Source organism: Lissotriton helveticus, chromosome 3_1 (assembly GCF_964261635.1).
Source record: "Lissotriton helveticus chromosome 3_1, aLisHel1.1, whole genome shotgun sequence".
Taxonomy (NCBI): domain Eukaryota; kingdom Metazoa; phylum Chordata; class Amphibia; order Caudata; family Salamandridae; genus Lissotriton; species Lissotriton helveticus.
This window is the reverse complement of record NC_136061.1, coordinates 397,539,176-397,557,312: the sequence shown is the minus strand read 5'-3', so window position 1 is coordinate 397,557,312 and position 18,137 is coordinate 397,539,176.

The following is an 18,137-nucleotide window of genomic DNA, read 5'->3' as shown; positions in this document are numbered from 1 at the left end:
TTGATGAAATATCGTGAGGAGAGCAGTCTAAACTGATGTTAAGAGCTGAGCGGAGCTCAGGATGAAGTGACAGATCGAGTGTAATGGGAAGGAGTGAGACCCAAGCACATGGAGAAAGTTTGTGAGGTGATCTGCGGAAGCGCATGAGAAGAGCTGGGCTGAGCGGGGGACGACATTGGTGGTAATCGTTCTTGCCGCGTCTTGAAGTTATGAATAAAAGCCTTGGCAATGAAGTTGGAAAAGGAGCAAAAGTCAGTGTGAAAAGGGACGTGTGAGTAAATGACCGAGGCTGGAACGCCCTGCATACTCTTATGCCGAAGGTGATACTGAGAGGAATCAGAGATATTAACGTGGGAAAATAAATTCTCCTCAGCCTTTCTGGGTGCAGCCACGTCCGTTATTATTCCCTTTCAATAGCGCTGATAATAACCAACACAGGAAAGACACTGCCACCGTGTGGACATTTTATGCAATAAAGAGTGTGTATAATCCCTGTTCAGCGCATGACCGTTGAGTCGATGAGGTAGATGTGACGACGGAAAACATCCCTGAGGGGACCCAGGCGCAGTCGGACCTGGTGAAGGAGCAGGCCATTCCGAGTGGGTGAGCAGAACAAAAGGATAGGGAGGTTCGCCTTCGCGGGATAAAGCACAGAGAGGCGGTGAGAGGCTATAGGCGGAGAGGTGCTAAAGGCAAGTTGTTTCACGGGGCCTGCTGTGGGGCATGCACTGAGGAGACCGAGGGTGCAGCGTTTCACTCAGAGGTACACTAGGACAGCAAACGTCCCTAGTTTAGATCAGGTCGGCTGACTACTCTCCCCTTAAGGAGTCGAGGTACGACATCGGGCGGAGGAGGAGGGGGTCGAGCTGGTTCATGAGGAGACTATGAAATATGTAAATGTGTTTTTTTCGATCCTTAAAGAAAAATCTGAGTGAGTCATTAACGAATATCTTTGATTGAGATTGAATTAAAGTATTCAAGGGTTTCCTGCGCAACGTGGAGGGTGCGCGCATGTGAAGTATGGTATAAGGGTACAACCCAATCGATAGAAATGTGACCAGTCTCTGAATTCCCAAAAGGCACACCTAGATTTTGATCGTGAAGAGAAGAGGTATTGGGTTGTGGATTTACAGTCCTCCTACACAGCAGAGCAAAGTTTTGAATTGTGACAGGCACCCGAGTCGCCTTTTACAGCTTGTAGTCGAACAAGCGCCAGACTGCACTGCCACCTTGTGGGCCATTCTTCGCTTCGCACTCTCGTCACAATGGGGTATATGAAAAAATGATAAAGGTGTAATGATAAACGTTGGCTCGTTAAGGAAGAAATTAGCCGCTGAGGAAAGTGGTGGGACAGGAAGTGTCAGTTGCTCGGGTCAGGGTAGACTTTGTTCCCGTTTCAGGGTCATTGGGAGCATTTGAGAGGAGGAATTCCCTACACTCGCAGGCCTTAGGATGCAAATGTAACGAGTGTGAAGCATATGCTGCAGCTGTGAATACACCCATACATCTTTTCACTCCGTAATTTGGAATTAGACCCACCCTCCTAGACCAGAGTTTCAGATTCAGTACAACTATTTTGAGGTAGGAGGCGAACTTTACACTTTCACGGTTACCTCTTTAGACAACAGCGTGTTCAGCATGGAGTGGGGCCAGAAGTATAATTTTCCGCCGCCAGTGCCGTTCATGGAGGGGGATGATCAAAACGTCGCAGAATGGAGAGTATGGAAAGTATATTTTGAGAACTACATGTCAGTTGTGGAGGAAGAAGCTGTGCCCTTTGTACCTAAAGAAAAAACGGAAATACTACTATACAGTTTGGGAACTGGGGGACGGAAAAAGTACCATGAAATGGAAAAGGCATTAATGAATGGAAAGATCAGGATTAGTTATGAGGACATCTTGTGGGTGTTGGATGAATATTATGTACAGGTCTCGTTGGAAGAAGTACAAAGGGATGAAGTGAAAAAGGAAAGGATGGGTGGCCACGAGGAAGTCAAGCTAAGTAAAATAAACCCGGGATGTACCATCTGTATTGGCGGAGTGATGTCAGATATGATAACAGATTCAGGCTCGCGTCACAGTATGATAAGCAAGAGTGAATGGAACTGCAAGTTAGTAAAAAAATATGGAAACGTTTTGCAAGAGGCAAACATATCCCCGAAGTCGTATACAGGGGAGGACATTAGAGTAATAGGATGTCAAGTCATGGATTTAACGTACAAGGGAAATCATAGTAAGAGTACCATATATGTAATAGAAAGTGGACCCACCATGCTAGGGTGGATTGATCAAATGAAACTGAGAATATCACTCAATGGAAGAAGAAGAGAACAAATGAGGGAACAGGCACTGAAACATGGCATGAGTGTGACAAAGGGTGGTGCATCGAGGATCCCCACGCCTCCCTCCAAGGACGCAGAAGTTTTTAATGGGGCTGCCAGTATCAAAGAACAAGGGGAAATCACAGCCAAAGGCAACATGAAAGAAAAACTAGAATCTTACCTATGTTTGGTGGATGAGAGAGAAATACGCAAGAAACAAGAGAATGAAAACGGAGAAGGTTTAATTGGAGAAGAAGAAGAATTCGAAAGGAGGGGTGAACATATAAGTGCAACAGCAAATGAGCGGAAAAAGATAACATGTAAGGGCAATCCATTCAGGTGCAAAGAGTCGGGGCAAATGAACACGCCGTCAGAGTTCAAGACTAAAGTGAGGGAGGAGTATGAGGTTAATAGGCAAAAAGAAAAGGAAGTGAACTCAAATTTGAAGAGTGAGATGAAAGGCAAATATCTTCAAAGGCCCTACAGGGGGAAGGTGGGGACAGAGAGCAAGGAAACGCAAAGAATAATACTAAAAGAGTTCCAAATGCCCTACAAAACATCTTCAGAGGCTCCACAGTGGGAAGGTGGAGATAGAGAGCAAGGAAACGCAAATAATAATACTAAAAGAGTTCCAAATGTCCAGTCAGGTCTGAAGAGTTCACGCTATGATAATGGGAGCAAGCATAAGTTTCAGGATCCAGAAAACACCTCTGAGTCCTCCAAGGGAGCATGCGGGATGAAACAGGAGAACGGAAATAAGACAGTAGTGGATCAGGTCGTTCAGCGAGAGCTATTTGATAAGGAAGTCAAGAAAGTATTGGGTGCTGGCAATGGCCAAGGGAGGAAGGTCAAAAGAAGGCCCAGACCAGTCACCGTTGATGACACTGAAATAGAGACATAGAGTGCCAGAAGGAGTTGCCGGGCTCTGCCCCGGCCCAAGTTTCTGCAAAAGGAAGTAAATATGAGCGCTACCTCCAGCACCATCCCTCCATAGGGGGATGGAAGGACTAGTAGGAGATTTGCAGTACTCCAGTTCATGATGTCCATCATTTAGACTGGTGGGGTGTCTGAGGTCGCGATTTGGGGATGGGAAGTTCCTGCTACTCCCACTGTGACACTAAGCTGCTTATCCCTCTGCGACACAAGCCAGCATATAGTGTGGGACCCAGCGGAACAGTTCCTCCTGTTCCTGCCTTGCCCTCCCCCACCTCTGTTAGTTCCCCAGTGGGGATGGTTATAAGTTTTCCTTTACAGTTACCTTCATATAAATCCACCCCGTCGGTACAGCCTCCGCAGGCATTGGGGGTTTGGGGTGCTACCTCTTTCCCTCCTTCTCTTGTCTCTGCTTCTTCTCTTTTGCTGTTCCCCTCATCGAGCTCTTTTCCTCTCCACCTCTGTTCCTTCGCTCCCCCTGGTCTCACTATAATTTCTCACCCACTCTGACTCGCTCTCTCTCTCTCTCTCACTTCTTCCTCTGTTTCATCTCAGTCCCACTCTTCACCCTTCTCTCCTCGTTACCTCCTCGTTCTTTCATCTGCCCGATGTACTCCCCGTCTTCCCCTGTGTCTCCTTAGGGAGGATGATGTGTTGTAACTTGGCACTTGGTATCTTCCATATTCCCCTGTGCCCCCCTCCCTTCTCCTGCCCACGGGGTATGACCCGTAGCTGTCCCTGAAGGCAGCATTAGAATGTTAGGGTTGGGAGTCCTGTCAAGCTTGGAGCACCTTATGGTTATTGATACTGAATAAACACACTAGAAATATATACCACGTGTGGACATTCTTCACTACACTGTGGCATGAAAAATGTTAGCAGTGTCCCTTCTCTTGTGTTCTGGGAACACAAACAAGCCCTGGCAATTCAGTTGGACCGTCTCCTGGGGACTCAGGCGGTGGTAGTGAGAAGCACTGCTGCTGGTTGTTACAGAGGGCTGATATTGCAGCAGTACTGGAATACCGTCCCTCAGTTAAAAAAAAAAAATGTCCCGCACCACCCAAAAATATGTCCTGATCCTTACGGCCAACCGGGAAAACACCTGGTGCCTACTACGGCAAGTCTGGCCCTGTTTGTGTTACCTGTGTTGTGTAAGGGATGGCTACATAGCCTTCAAGCAATGCTGTGCCTATATGATAATGGACGTTTGCACTAGGCTTTCTGCTGGGATGAGCTGCTTGTTAGTCATTTGGTAGATGGTGGGGGTGAAGTGTGGAACTGCAGTCTCTGTTGTTCACGGTGATAGTGACACTTTAGGTGAAGCTAGCTTTAGTTTTTCTCCTGATTATTGCTTAGTGTGTCTGATCACAATCATGTTAGAAAGATCACACAGCCTCTTGGCTGGAGACTACCCTTAAATTAGGAGCATCACTCTACACAAAGACTGTGTCTGGAGAGCAGCCTGGAAAGGGGACTTGAAAGAAAAAACCACCCCATACCAGTTCGTAAAGTGAAGACGAGCACAGACATCATCTGCCTGTTTTACTGAAAAAGTGGTATCCACTGGTTGTTCAAGTTCTACATTCTCTATGACCAAGAAGGGAGTGCTCCAGTAACGAATGCCCATCATGTGCTCAGAGCACATTAAGTGTGAAAGTGAAGGACGTTTCAAGAGAGCTCTTCTGCCCATATTTTGCATGATGTTCCCAGGCAGAAAGGAAGCCAGTCGAACTTCCTGATATCAAAGTGGTGGTGATGGGGGTGGGGGGAGAAGGCCATATTAGAGGTAACTCCTCCAGGATGCACCACAAAAGGTTTCTCCTATGGGCAATAGATAGAGCACAGGCAACAGCAGTACACGTTTGTTGACACATACAAATGGTACTGCATGGTTAGCAGTACAGGGAGCTTCATGCACACACAAAAGAGATACAGCAAAGACAGAATTGTAAGATTCCCTCATACAGGACAGGTTAGGCATCAACAGTGAAGTTTCCTTCATTGAACAGGGACAATGTTTGGAACATCTGCACAAGCTTCCCCAATACAAAACAAGCAACGCAGCTGAAACATAAGTGAATGATTGCAAAGTCACAGAATGGACACAAACTAAAAAAAACAACTTCACACATTTTTTTATACTTAACTTTATTGGGTTTTAACAAGGGCCAAAATTAGCAGACGCAATAAATAATGACGTCATTTCCATGCAATGCGCCATCTTCAGTACACATGTTTAAAGCAACCCACATCTCAGACCAACGGCCATCTCTTTTGCCTTTTAGCCCAACAAGCCCAGCCACTTGCCCCATATTTTCATGTGTTTAGTTGGGCATCCTCCGGCTTCATACACCGGTTGCTCTTGTGTGGCACACCAGTCCAGTACCAATCCAGAGGGAGAGGTGTGGCGCCGCGGCCAGGGTGACTGACTTCGGAATCTGGGGATCACGGTTCGATCCCCGGGCCGGCGGCAGATTAGCCCAGCACCATGTGACTCTGGGTAACAGCTTGCTTAATCTTCCCGACGGCCCCCAACGCCTAGAGACCCTAACGGGTGATGGTTCGCGCTTTACAAATGTGGATTATTATTATTATTACTTTGCGCCACTGGGAAATTGTGGGCGGAGGGGAGTTTTTCCGCTCACCTGCAATGTACCTTTTAGCCACCATAGTGGCAGTACCCAAGAAGGCCTTATCCGATCGCATGCCTACCTTGACCTCCATCACCCCTAGGAGTTAGGTTTGGGGTGTAAGGGGAACCTTCCAGCCCAGTACCTCGGTCAGCTCCTCAACCATCCGCTTCAAATATTTTGCTATGACCTTGCAAGACCATGTCATGTGAAAGGAGTCTGCGGGCGTGCCTGTGCTGCGCGGGCAGCTGGGGTTTTGTAGGTATCCTGCCCGGTGAAGCCTACTAGGAGTGAGATATGCACAGTGAAGGTAATAAAACTGGATCAATCGCAGTCTTGTCGAGATGGTAATTATTCTGGGGGTCATAAGGACGTCCCGCCAATCTTCGTCCTCCAAGGGACCCAGCCATCCCTCCCATCTGGAGCGCAATTTGTTTAATGTGTTGGGTGAGTTATTAACTAGGGATCTATAAATCTGAGAGACCCCTCCTTTCCCCAGGGCTCCCATGAGAAGCTTGGCCTCTAAGGGGCTGAATTCCGGGAGTATGGTTTCTGCGGGTATGAGTATGGTAATGGCTTGTCAGAGCTGCAGTTATTTATAAAATTGTGTAGTTTTGAGGGTGTATAAACCATGTAGGTCTTGAAAGGTATGGCTATGCCTCCCCGTCCACACATCTCCAAGTTGGGAGATGCCAATGAGGTCCTATTTATGAACCCTTCTAGGGCCGCCACATCCCCAATCCATGTACCCTGCCATAATGGTGTCTGGAGTGTAAGTACAGTATCCCGCCGAGTGTATTGCAGTGCCGAAGGTCAAGACAGGAGGACTGTTCTAGTTACAGACGGAATTGTGCGGGGGATTGGTGACCCGTAGAGCATCACTTGACTCATTGAAAACCCTAGTTCTTCTAGCTGTAGTCAGTAGGCCAGATCCGACCACCCCCTCGGAGAACCACAGATTGATAAGCAGGAGCCGCGTTGCGATATAGTTAAAAAAAAGAGGTTTGTTGTTCCTATCGAACTGTCATAAGGAGCTTTCTGGCAGCGGGTCAGTGCCACCTGCGGTCTAGAATACCCCTAGAGAAATTATGTCATTCATTTATCTGTGGAGCATAACCAATGGCGCGGGAGATGAAACGGGAGGTTCTGCAGTACATACAGGAAGCATGGTAACGGGAATATCATAATTTTATTCAAGGCCGTTTTCCCCATCGGGTTTAATGGTAGAGACTCCCACTTTCGCAGATCATGCTTGGCCTTCTTTACTAGGGTTTCAGGTTGAGGGACCAAGTCAACTCTGGGGGGAGCGCTACCCAGATCCCTAGATAACGGAAGCTGAGGCATCTAATGGGAATGTTTGATTGTCATTCAATACATTCCCTTGAATTGTGAAGGGGACCAATACCCTTTGGTCAGATTAAGCCTCAAGCCAGATGCCTCCCCAAAAAGTTCTAGGAGTCTGAAACACCGGGGGCCCGCATGGGAAGGATCCATCATGAACAGGAGTACTTCATCAGCGTACAGTGCAATATGCTCATCGTGAGAGGCGCACCAGCACCAGCCCTGGATCTGGGCGTCACACCCGATGATGCGGGCTTGAGGTTCAGTCGCCAAAGCGAAAAGCAGGGGGGACAAGGGGCCACCCTGTCTCGTCTCCCACTGAATCGTGAAGTCATGCGAGAGGATCCTGTTGATTAATACCCGGGCCGACAGATTAGAATACACAACTTCACACATTAGAGGTATGCTACAGAAAGTAGAAGTACAAGTGTCCCTCGCAAAACAGATACAGTAACGAAAGCAAACGTGCTGGCTTCCCTAACTCAAAATAGGAACAGCATGCTTAGTAGTAGTGTGAATTGATTTCACAAACATGGAAAGCAATTGTGCATGCCCCTCCACACAAAGGATGGAAAACAGCAGTGCAGGCTGCATTACTAAATATTTAGTACAGCAGAGGGAGTCACAATGTTAGCTACACTCAGGTGGTTATTTGAAGAGAGAGAAAGACATGAGATGGGCACTAAGAGAGTTGAACATTAGAAATGTGATAGATAGGTCTTCTCCCACAAACTGTATTGGTGCAGTGAAAATGGACTTTGCAACTGCACATAGGCAACACTCTTACATAGTGCCCTCTCATAGGAGGTTATTGCTCTACCTATCTATGTACTTGCTCTTCACCAGAATATGCTCCTCTGTGTAGTTGTGTGTAGCTCCTTCTGACCAGGAGGTTGATGTTGGACCCACCTGTTTCCAGCCGAGGCAATAAATAAGTTTCCGTTTGAATTATGGAGCAGAATCCAAACACACAATATTTGGGCAAGGTAATACCTCATCTCTGAAAATGGAAATAGTGTCTGTTTAAAACTGTCCAATAAAAGGGATGTTAGGTAGTTATAATGTAGTTGTTTGGGTCTCTACGGACCTATGTTGTGTATATCACAGTGAGCTGTTACTGCTTAATGTGCATTATGCAGCCTACATAACATATGGGTTGTACTGGGTTCCATGCAAACTAGAATCACACTCTTCTATATAACCCAGGGAATAACAATTCTGACAACCATGTACACTTGTTACACTTGTTTAACTAGTCATGACATCCTTAACACCTCAGGCAAAATAAGCAGCCCAGCCGTATTTCAGTAGAGCTGTTTAGACAATGGGTTTCATTTCTCAATTGGAGAACTCCTTGACAGGCGGATTGGTACACTATGAATTATGTTACTGCCAACATCCCTGAATACTTGAGCAGCAGGCTGGAATGTTCAGGCGCCACACAAATATTGGAAGTATAGTTGGATATCATGACAGCAAATTGACATATCAATCCGTTTGCCAAAACATATATTTATATTAATTTGCTGCTATTATACCATAGAATAAACAATCTGCTGGTATAATTATTTTTAGGAACTAATAATTGGCACATGAAAAATAATGTAAAAGCATTATCAAATGCTGCCTTCATTGTGGGAGAGAGATTTGTATTTTGAGCATTTTCTTCTGTGTATCTAATTGCCACATATATGATTAATAGCTGCAAAGAAATAGGAGTTATGGGCAAAATCTATTTTAAGTATTGGACTACTCTGGGAGCTCTCGTTCAGGACAGACTGTAAGACCTAAGGTTAACTTACTCATTTCTAGGCTACACTCTGCAGCAAAATCCAACATACTTCCCAGTTTATCTTTTGTTCTTGTAAGGAGAGGGGGAGTGCTTTCGGAGATTCTCTTCTTAGAAGACTGCTTTTAGGGAGGAAACAGCCATTTTGTAAATTAATTCCTCTCAAACTGGTTTTCAGTGTCCTATTTTTCTACTCGGTTGATATAGTGTGTATGGTAAGTGTAAAAGGCTGCACTCAGCGTATCTTGCGGGGGGCCTTAAGATTTCGTTATGCCACTGTCTGTATGGAAACTAAATCTATAACCCTATACATACTGTCTGCCTTTTTCCATGGCCCATACAGCTGCCAACATTTCTTTCTTGATCACGGAAAACTTCTCCTCAGCAGGAGATACGGAACGAGAAGCATACGCGGCAGTATACTCTGACCAATCTTTAGAAATCTGTTTCAAAACAGCACTTAGGGCCAGATGTAGGAGCCTAAATACCGGTCGGTAACGGCCGATTTCGGCCGTTACCGACCGGTATTTAAGAATTGGCATGTAGGGGGCCAATTTTACCGATTCGGTAAATTTACCGAATCGGTAAAATACCGAATCGGTATTTTTACCGATTCGGTAACTTGCAGATGTAGGTGGGACTCTTCAGAGTCCCAAAGGCCTTACAGATTCGGTATTTTACCACCCAATCCAATTGTGTGGTAAAATACCGTATCCAGGTGTGCATGCACATGTGTGCATGCACACCTATGCCATGTGACAGACAGACATGCCCATAGGGCATGTCTGTGTGCCACATGGCACACATGCCTGTATTCGGGGTGCTAGAGGGTGTCAAAGTGACACCCCCTGCACCCTTGCTGAAATCGGTATCTACCGAATCGGTAAATACCGATTCGGTATTGCCCATTGATTCCTATGGGCTTCAAGGCCCATAGGAATCAATGGGCAATACCGAATCGGTATTTACCGACTCGGTAAATACCGATTGTTACAGATTCGGTAATTCAATTACCGATTCTACCTAAATCTCCCTCCTTCATATTTACCGATTCATAAATACCGAATCGGTAAAATTCGGTATTTATGAATCGGTAAATACGATTTTCCTACATCTGGCCCTAGGTCCCTTGCAACTACCATCAGTTGTCACAACACTACGTGCACATGTATCAGACCCTTGCAAGGTAACTGCAGTACAAATGCCCCGTTTGATCTTTTTAAAGTCCTTATCCAACTCTTCACTCCAGTGAAATGCTTTCCACTCCTTCAACAACTGTCTCAAACCCTGTATTTTCAATACAAAACTTTCCACACATTTGGGGATAAAATTCAGCTGATTCAAGGAAGGATCTGATCTCGTCCTTGTAGGTGGGTGCTGGTGCTTTACTAATCGATTCCACAATGTCCCTTTTAGGCGAAATACCTTCTCTGCTAGCTTCATGCCCCAGGTATGTTAATGACCTCATGGCGAACTTGCATTTATTAAGTTGTGCAGTCAACCCTTTAGCAGCTAGTCTTCCCAAAAATATGTGTGCTGCTTCATGCAGCACACATATAAGTTACAAAACAGCATTTTAAAAAAAAAGGTTTGTTTATGTACAGGAAAAACAAACCATGGACTTTTGCATTTTCCATGTGTGCTGCACAAGGCAGCACACATGCGTATTGCCAACTTAAGACCAGGGTTTTCCTGGTCTTAAGTTTGGCGTTAGCTCCTATTTATGTTGCCCTTGTGAATAGGTGCAGCCTTGCGTTTCCCCTTGTGATGGCGCTAAGTTACAGAACTTAACGCCAATGCAGGCGCCCATGCACCAGAGTGAAAGGGTATCTGCAAGCAGGGAGGTTCGTTTATGTACAGGAAGGTGTCCCTTTCTGCACATAAACAAACCTAAAATGCCAGTTTGTAACTTACGTGTGTGCTGCTTCATGTAGCACACATATAAGTTACAAAACAGCATTTTAAAAAAAAGGTTTGTTTATGTACAGGAAGGGACACCTTCCTGTACATAAACAAACCATGGCATTTTGCATTTTCCATGTGTGCTGCACAAGGCAGCACACATGGAAAATGCAAAAACGAGGAGAAATAAAGCATTTCTACTCGTATTGCCAACTTAAGACCAGGGTTTTCCTGGTCTTAAGTTTGGCGTTAGCTCCTATTTACGTTGCCCTTGTGAATAGGGGCAGCGTAAATATCAATGGGTGTTGCGGTGGAATGCCCACCACACTACCCACAGTACGCCCCTTTCATGCTAAACACAGCGTGAAAGAGGGCCTATTCACAAGGCAGCGTTAAGCCACGTTAGGCGAGGCCCCTATCACCACCACAACGTCACTGAAAGATCTCTGTACTGGGGTGAATGTATGACATTGTTCTGCATTCTGTCCATCAACTGTTGTTTTTACATTTGTCACCCCGAGTGGGAAGGGTATGCTCAGACATGAGTCCCGTGCTCTCCACGCGGATGTATGACATTACAACGCATGCTTTTACATCGCATGCCTTTACAACGCTGTTTTTACAATGCATGCCTTTACAACGCATAGTGCTTTGGGGCGCTGGATAGTGAATAGTTTAATTTACTATTCCAACTCCAGTCCTCGTGGATAGTAGGGAAGGTGTTGGATAGTAAATTAAACCTATTCCCTATCCTAGAGCGCCCCCAGCTCAATGCGTTGTAATGGTTTGCGTTGTAAAAGTTGCGTCGTAAAGGCACTGCGTGGTAAAAGTTGCGTTGTAAAGGATGTTTCCCTCTCCACGCCACTGGAGTCAAGCTATCCTGGCTGATGACGGCTGATAGCCAGAAACCGGTCCTGGGATGCTTGATTCCAGTCCAGGGAATATATGGCTTGGCAGTTTGGGCTGGACTGTTCCCATGAGGCACAGGGTCAAGGGCCTCAAGGCTGATTTGCATATGGCCATGTCTGAATTGGGGTGGGGTGGTGAGCAAAAAAACAATGGATTTAGGCCCAGATCTCTGTACTGGGGTGAATGTATGACATTGTTCTGCATTCTGTCCATCAACTGTTGTTTTTGCATTTGTCACCCCGAGTGGGACGGCTATGCTCAGACGAGAGTCCCGTGCTCTCCACGCCACTGGAGTAAAGCTATCCTGGCCGATGACGGCTGATAGCCAGAAACCGGTCCTGGGATGCTTAATTCTGGTCCAGGGAAGACATGGCTTGGCAGTTCAGGCTGGACTGTTCCCATGAGGCACAGGGTCAAGGCTGATTTGCATATGTACATGTCTGAACTGGGGTGGTGTGGTGAGAAAGAAAACGATGGATTTAGGCCCAGATCTCTGTACTGGGTTGAATGTATGACATTGTTCTGCATTCTGTCCATCAACTGTTATTTTTGCCTTGTGAATAGGCCCACTGAAAGTGACGTTGTGGTGGCGATAGGGGCTTGTGAATATGCCCCTTCGTTTTTGCTAAAAGTTCACTGATCTTGGGTAGTGGGAACTTTTCCGCCACAATGTTTTATTCAATTCCTTAAGATTTGTGCACAATATTATCTGCCTGTTGGACTTTCAAGCAACAACCAAGGGTGCCAACCGTTACGCACCTTCCACTCCTTTCCAATTTATCCAACACTTCCATCATCACATATCTCACATTCAAGGGTATATTTCTCACTTTGACATCCTGGCACTGCTCAATTCTTCAACACAATCCTATGCAAAAATCCATTTAACCTTCCTACTGTACCAGAGAACACTCCAGGGAACTGTTTTTGCAGCTCCTCCTCCACGATTACTCCAGGTTCCTCCAACAACAAAACTTGGTCTTCACTATTATGGTCTAACATAATGCCTAGAGCTCCTTGATCCACCCATCCCAATACAGAAGGCCCTCTTTCCACCACATACAATTTCCCCTGTGATTTTCTGCCTGAACCCAAGTCGGCCACAATTTGTATCTCCACTTTGCTAATCCTCATCCTACAAGATGGTGTCTTCTTACCAACCCCACCAACCTAACATCCAAGACAGTGCCATTGATGCTTTGAATGCTGTCTTCACAGAAAGACTCATTCTTTAGAACATATTACATATCTAGATCACTCATCACACACTTCACAGCAGTGTGTCCACTTCTTTTCCTACAAACGATAGCTTCCATATGGGAAACATTCATTACAACGCAGTCATTATATCACACTGCATTTACAAAGCAACTGTTACAGCGCAACTGCCTTTACATCGCATGCCATTACAACGCATGTCACAACACTGCATGCCATTACAACGCATACCATTACAACGCAAGCCATTACAACGCATTATAGGGTATGTAATAGAGATTTCTTAGTTTTAGAGTGGGTATGAGTTTGGGGTAGATGTGAATAGTATTTTCTACCTCTACGGTATCCAACACTTTCCCTACTGTTGCACTCACTGGAGTGGGAATAGTAATTTTTATCCTTACACTTTCCAACACTTACCCTACCGTTGCACTCACTGGATTGGAAATAGTACTTTTTACCCCTACACTATCCATCACTTACCCTACTGTTGCCCTAAAAGAATTATGCGTTTTAATGGTATGCGTTGTAATCTATGCATTGTAATGGAATGCATTGTAATGGTAGTTTTGAAAAATGCGTTGTAATGCCCCATCATTGTCTAGATTCACAGGACAGCCAATAGACTGGGCGTATGCTTTCTGTTTCTGGTTACATCCGCTTCAATTCAAGAGGCAAATCTTTAATAAAAAAAATGTATACCATGGTGTGGACCTGGCATCTACAAAGATTGGCACTACATCAAACAACCCACTGACTGGGCATGAATTGAACTGAAGTAGAGTGAGCCAACTGCCTCATCATGCAAGTACTATAATACGGCGTACAGTGACTGTTAGGAATTACTGCTCGGGATTGGTGCAAACCACGACATACAGCTGTACAAGTAAGCATGAATTATACATTGTGAACTGAACGCAGCTCTGGTGCATGTCATTTGATGAGATGTTCAGTGAGAATTTATTTGCTACTGTCATGCATGGATATCGCAAGAAAACAGGCTGCTCTAAATGAAACTACTTTAGTCAGCTGTTTTGTTTTAAATTGAGACCGGTTGGGAGTCTGGGCAGTTTGAAGCTCGTGCAGTCTTTTTAAACTGAGTGACGAGTCACACTTTGCACACGTGAGCTTACGTTCAGCTTAGGGTCGCGTGGAGGATCTTTTCCTTCATCATTGTTGCTCAGCCAGTGCGAATGTGTTGGATAGAATGTTGGTGTGACGGGTGATGTCATTGGAAAACAATGAAAGCTAAGACACTATTGCACTGTGATTAATAAACTTGATTATTTTAGTATATCTGTCCTAGTACTGACATGTTCTCCTCTGTTCAGTTGGCCTTTCTCGCCCCCGGGAGCTCATCACTTTTATCACCCAACCCACAACCAGTTGTCATTCGTCAACTTTCTGGAGTGTGTCCCCACTTTTCTCCCTCTGTACCATGTCTCCCAGTGACATAATCTCCCCTTTAAGTTGTTCATGTCATCATCTCTATGAGGATAACATGCACACATTGATTCTTCTGTTTTATGAAGACACTGTCACATTTTCCACATCTTGAGTTTACACAAAAGGTTCAAGCAACATCGTTCAACCTCTTAAAAATTGATTACGCTAATAGTGCTATCAGAGGACTCCTGTGTCATGCATGAGACAACTCCAGAGAATTCAGAACTCAGCCTTAAGATTAGTTTTACTCCTAATGACATTCATACACATCTCCCCCACCTTGATGGCAATCCATTGGCTACAGTTCAGAAGAATATCTTTATTCAAACGTTTATGCATCACTCACAAGGCAATACAAAATAAAGGTCCTGCATTCCTCTGGATAAAAAAACAACAAGTGCTCACAGTTTAGGAATTTAGATTCCAGACTACCACCACAATTAATCACTCCTCCTTACTTAAAGAAAACAGTCCGCGGCACAACTATCTCCATACAGGCTGCCAAACTATGGAATTTGCTCCCAACACAAATCTGGGTCACTGATAATCATCAATTAACTGCAGGCTCTTCCCAGACTGACAATCATGAATACCCTGATGCACCATCTGTTACAAAACGGGGCACACAACAAGAATAAAGCCTGCCCTGTGCACGATCAGATGCTCTGGACAACTTGTCAAGAAAAATCAATTTTACCTGACAACAGATTTTCCTTTCGGTCCACCGCTGAATAAATACATGTGAAATAAAAGTACTGTCCTGCCACACGAATACTCGTTTTTTTCTACTATTGCCTACTCAAGACCTAATGTAATACAACAAGCTTCCCCCCAATACATTGCAAAATATCTGCACAAAACAAAAAGGGCTTTGATTTATAACGATGAAATACCTACTATCCTCTGCATGCCAGGCTCTCCTTAATTGACTCGTATTCCAAATTGCATGTCCTTACTCAACCTCGACATGAAACTGCATTCCCTCTGGATTACTTTTCTATAGGTACTTGTGGTACCTCTGTTTCGGCCCAGAACCCTTACCCCTCCTTTCTTGCAAACCATTAATCACTTGTTTGCAGTTTATCAATCTTGTAAGCTTCTTCTATCCACTATCCTACCAGTTCGTCCCACAACTCATTCACACAAACTAACAGACTCCACATCCCCGCTCTCTCCCCCAGTGTTAACATTTAACTCCCCTGTGCGGCTGATTCCGCCCTCTTCCGACTGGTGACGCGCCCGGAAGGCGCAGAAAAGAACGAAGCTCCATCTGGGGAGCGGGCTACTATTCCAGCTGGAGCACAACTCAACGGGGGCTGTTAAATCCGTGTAAGTGGGGTGAATACCTGCCACAGCGCTATCAGCGCTTGCTCCATCACAGGCTGTTGGTCCCCCCCGCCGCCGCGACAGGAGCACCACGAGGCCACCGAGCGGGGGGACTACAGCCCCCACAACCCTCTGCGGCTGATTCCGCCCTCTTCCGATGGTGACGCGCCCGGAAGGCGCAGAAAAGGACGAAGCTCCTTCTGCGTCGCGGGACGTGCGCGGGCGGCGCCGGACGAAGCCCGGACTAAGGGCAGACAGTCTGTGACAGTCCGGGACTGGCCGAGGCTGGGCTGGGCTTCCCCCCTTGGCTCCTGTTGGTGAGGTAATTTGTGGCCCAAAGCGAGACTTATCCTTTTTGTGCCTATACAGGACCTTTGACTGTTTAAAGCGTTAAGGGCCTATTTAACTTATTTTATACTGCTGGTTTACTTCTACCAGCTCTGTTGGCGTTCATGAAAAGCTTTGTTATATTGATACTTATATCTGATTTTATATTCTAGTTGGTCTTTTTTGTGCATTTACTTACATAATGTCTAAACAGAAGGCCCCCAAAATTCCCCCAGTGTTGTCCACTATGGATAACTATCTGGTGAAAGTGGTCAGTAAAATTAACAAGGAGCGAAGGATGTCACTAGGGAAGGAGAACTCTCCAACTAAATGTCCTACCCTTCCTGATCCTAACACCGTAATATATACTGACGACCACCTAGACCTTGTTAACCTTAATATTTCGTTAGAAACTCAAACCCAACCTGCTGTTATTCAAGATATCTCTGCTGCACTCAGTGTATCTCCCAGTGTATCTCCCCTTCAAAACTCACCGGCACCCAGAGCATTAAGAGCATGTAGAAAAGCACCTATTAATCGGGGGGTATCGTACCCGTAATAAAAGAAGAGGTGACACTCTACCAAAAAGCACAGCTGGGGAAGAAGAGTTGACAACCAAGAATGTTTCAACCCTTATGAATGCCGAACAGTTTGAAATAAGCATTATTGATGCCAAGGTTGATAAGATCATTAAACCCTTGGTGGATAAACTGGATCAGATTTCAACTGAAGTAAACAGATTAGGTGGGCTTCTTCACTCGCATATTGCCCTGGTTGGAAAGTATAGGCCCGTAAACGATGGCCTAGTCCCTACCAAAGTAGCTCCAAAACAGCTAACTGGGGGTGGGTTAATAAAAGAGTCAGTTAAACCGGCCCCATTACCTTCTGACTCATCACCCACCTCTCGTCAGAATAAGCCAGCTACTATTGAGGTGGGCCCATCGAAACCAGCCAGAGTTATCGAACCTAGAAGGAAACGCCCTATTGACCTCCCCCCAGATTGTGCACCATATGTGGTCGTTTTGACTAATGTTCCATCTTATGAGACCGACCCTATTAGGCCCCAGCTTCAATCTCATGATTCGCTAAAAAATAAAACGGTCTCATGGTTGCACAATAAATGTGGCTTCCCAACTACTTATTCCGATCAAATTCTAACCACCAGAAGGGCTGACTGGATAGGTAATTCTAGTAAAATCTGCAGGGGTGACTGTGTCATTGTCAACTTTAAACACCCCCAGCACGTGGCCACAGTTGTGCTAAGAGCAGCGTCTTTAATCCCCGGGGAAGACAGAATAAGTGTACGCCCCCTTGGCTTTTTTTATAGTCATTTAGCTAAAACTCCTCCTCATAACCTTGGAAACAGAAATCTCCAGCCTACCCATTTTTTGGCGTTTGGGGTCCCTATCCAAAATAGATTCCAAGCTTTAAGCTCTTTGGACTCCAATGACTGACTCGCCAGGGTAGGGGATCGTGCTCCTGGCCAGCCTGTTATTGTCCAGGTGCTTGATACTTGTGATTTGTCTTCTAACCCCGATCCGATTATGGTGGAGGGCCAACTCCTATTAAGAGGCACTAGTCCCGGAGCACCAGAGAACTTTACAAATGAGGAAGAGGTAGTTGGCTCTATCCCTCTGAATATCCCCAGCGCTAATGTATTTAATGGCATCTCCATCGTCAGCTGGAACGTCGCTGGTTTAAAATCTAAACAGGACGCTTTGGGATGGAAGGATTTTATTAACACTTATGATATTCTCTGTTTCCAGGATACATGGTGTCGGGAGGAGTTACATTTTGCGGGGTTTGCATCGTTCAACCTACAGGCAGTTAGTTCCGCCCCGGGGAGATCTAAAGGAGGCCTTATAATCGTGGTTTCGATAAACAGACAGATCAAGATTATAAAATATTTAACCGTGGGGCCACATGTGCAGATATTGTGGCTCCGCAATGACCATGGCCGAAACGTCCTCCTAATCAACTATTATAATAATATTT